The sequence below is a fragment of the Pteropus alecto genome, unplaced genomic scaffold (assembly GCF_000325575.1).
Source record: "Pteropus alecto unplaced genomic scaffold, ASM32557v1 scaffold8, whole genome shotgun sequence".
Classification (NCBI taxonomy): domain Eukaryota; kingdom Metazoa; phylum Chordata; class Mammalia; order Chiroptera; family Pteropodidae; genus Pteropus; species Pteropus alecto.
The window spans coordinates 19,787,220-19,790,340 of NW_006494609.1; the positions used below are offsets into that span (position 1 = coordinate 19,787,220).

The window sequence follows — 3,121 nt, forward strand, 5'->3', positions numbered from 1 at the left end:
GTCCCAAGTTATTCATTCTGGTATTAGGCTCTTAATTCCTGCCTATGCATAAAAGAGCAGGAAGAGCTACACTGCTCAAGGATTTAAGCCGTTACTTAACCTTGAATCTTCTTGGCTCTTGATTTAAAGCCTTTCAAGCTCTTTTTAAGAGAGAAAGACATTTCTCATTCTAAGATTAATATCCCCACTCTCCCTTTCCACCTGAAGGAAGTAATATGAGGTTCGGAGCGTGTTAGAATCACCAAGAAAGAACTCAGGTTCATTCATCCATCCATTTATTTATTTGTCATACATTCATTGAGCATCTAGCACGTGCTAGACATTATGATGCTAATGATAATTCTCTTCCATGTGAATCGTGCAGTGTAATAAAGGCAATATCAAATGCATACTATATAGCTAATGTTAAATAAGGAGTGATAAGTTACCCAGAAAGAGTACAGGTTTGAAAGTTCAGTGGAAGGAAAGAGTCCAGTTCATTGGGAAAACGAATGTGTATGGAATCCTCCAGGTGTCTAGTTATTCATTTATTCATTTAAACAATGTTGATCATGTACTAAGTCTAGGGATAGAACAGATGGATGAAAACTACCCCTTTCTTGTCTACGGCCATGCTGCCCCTGAACAAGCCCGATCCCGTCTGATCTCGGAAGCTAAGCAGGGTCGGGCCTGGTTAGTACTTGGATGGGAGACCACCTAGGAAGACCAGGTGCTGTAGGCGTAAAAAATAAAAAGTAAGCATTGAAAGCGGACAAGTTCCTTGCAATCTGTGAAGTCAACCAAGGGGTGCCTCACCTAAAAAAAAAAAAAATTAAAAAAAATAAAGCTACCTAGTTTCTGCTCCCTGTGATGTCTTCAGTTTAGTGGGAAGGAAGTGTGGGTAACATTTATATATGTTTAAATGGATAAGGTGGTTGAGATTTTAGTGGTTTTCTGGCAGAGGGAACGATGTGCACACAAGCTGCAAGGTGGATATGGGCAGGGAGGCGAGGAAAAGACAGTCCATTAAGCGGGAGAGAAAGCTCTGGAATCACGCACGGAAGGATGTCAGGCCAAATCAGATCCTTCGGTCAGATCTTGGAAGAACTTAACAGCCAGTCCCAAACTTCTAGTGACCGTGATAGACAAATAGGAGCCTTTGAACTTGTTTCAGGCAAAAGGCATGAGCTTCTAGGGTTGTCTTATCAGAAAAGAGAAAGATAGATATTGGAAATATAAATGCAGAGCGGATGCAGTCCCAACAACAGAAGCAAAAGAAAAGAAAAACAAAAAAAAACAAAAACCAAAAAAAGCAAACCCTTCCAGACTTGAACTAGGGCAGTGGCAAATAAGTGAGTGATATGAGAAGAATGTGAAACAAATTGCAGAGAGAGAGACTATGGGAATCGTGACCACCTACATATCGCTATTGCACTCAGGAGGGATAGGTGTGACAGGAACCGTGGGTGCTCACAGCTGTTTTCCTTCCTGGGCACGAAGATAAACTCTAATTTCCAGCATCCCTGAGTGATTGGTGTGGCCACATAACTGAATCTGGCCAATAAAATATGAGTTGAGCTCGTGTACATCACTACCATGCCTAACCAGTAAAAAGATTCCTCCCACATGTGAGCTATGCCCCTTCTCATCCCCTGCCAGCAGAAAAGATTGGCTTCAAGAACCAAGAGGACAGGGGCACAAGACAAAAGGAACTGGAGTCCCCAAGTTCCTGCTTAGTGGATGCTGTGTCAATGAATGGGTTCCAATAAAACTTTATTTGTGTTTATAATTGTGTTCCAATAAAACTTTATTTATAAAAAAATAGGTAGCAGGCTAGCTGAAGTACCTAGGTTATAGCTTGCCAACTCCCAGCCCAGAGCAAAATGCCCCTTCCCGGTCACCTCACTGGACAACGTTAGAGACAAGATATTAGTTTTTATTTGTTAAGCTTCTGAGACCTGGGGATTGTTGGTTATAGCAGTTAGCTTTGGCTTTTAGAAGAAGAGAGAAGAAAAGGCTATGAAATCTTTTCATGTTCTTCTGAAACGAGAGAATTCATAGGATATAAGGTGTGAAATAACAACCACTGGCTTCAAACAATCCCTTAAAAATGAATAAATGGGAATTTATAGGGAGAAAACACCCAAACTCTTAGAAAATTCTGGGGAGACGCAACTCAAGAATACAACAAGGATTATTTCGTTGCGTAGAAGTGGAGTGAGCTGGCTGCTAGGGGCCTTGCTTGTGACGCGGCCTGATAATTGGGGTTTAGACACATCCATTTACTGATGGCAAATTCTGAGGTCTGCATTCCAGAATTCAAAAGAAAGAAGGAAAAAAAGAAGCCCTGGATGTGTGCCAGGTGGAGGGGAACTGAAGAAGTCTGTCAGCAAGCCCTCAGGTGACAATATCATAATTTAACATTTTTTCTAACAACGGGGGAGTAATTAAAGCCATAGCTTTCCCTTTCTCCATTTCCATTTCGGCCTGGCAAATTTCAGAGTGCTCATGAGGTGTTCTGTATGTGTGCACGGTGTATGTCTGTGTGGTGGGTGTGCAGGTGCATGTGTGGTGTGTACATATGTGCATGTGTGAAGGATGTGTGTGTATGTGTGTATGTCCATGCCTGTGTGTGTGGCACGTGAGATGTATGTGTACGCACATGTGGCGTATGCGTGTATATATGTGTGTGACCGTGTATGTGTGTACATGTGTGTGGTATGTGTGTGCACACTCACTCAGAGTCATCAGGGGCAGAGCCCCATGAATGGAGCTGTCTCTGCAGCTGTGACAGAGGAGATTTATATACTTGAGAGCCCCAGCAAATGGGAGCCACATTTTTGCCTCTGTAGCAACTTGCAGGTTGCTCAGGTGTTTTAACAGGCTTGTCAGCTGTGAGACAAGTTGGTCGAGCTCCCAAAGCATCCACAGCGGGGGTCCTTGTGGGCCGATTTGATGGCCTTCCTGCTTTATTTTGATTTGAAAGGCGAGAAGACAAAGTATCATTCTTGCTGGCTATCCAACTGCCTTCCCTAACAGAGACTTCCCTTACTGCTTAAGTGACAGGAAGATTTTGAGTCTCCCCAAAAGCCCAGTGACTAACATTCCAATACAAAGCCAATGACAGTCAGCCTGAAATGGC

The 3,121-nt window shown here is 43.0% G+C and overlaps 1 non-coding gene across 1 annotated transcript; it reads left to right on the forward strand.

The window, feature by feature from the left end:
• Window positions 1-601: 601 nt before the first annotated feature.
• Window positions 602-721, forward strand: LOC112473845. The gene has a single exon (XR_003044183.1). It is a non-coding gene; the product is annotated as a 5S ribosomal RNA (ribosomal RNA).
• The last annotated feature ends 2,400 nt before the right edge of the window (window positions 722-3,121 follow it).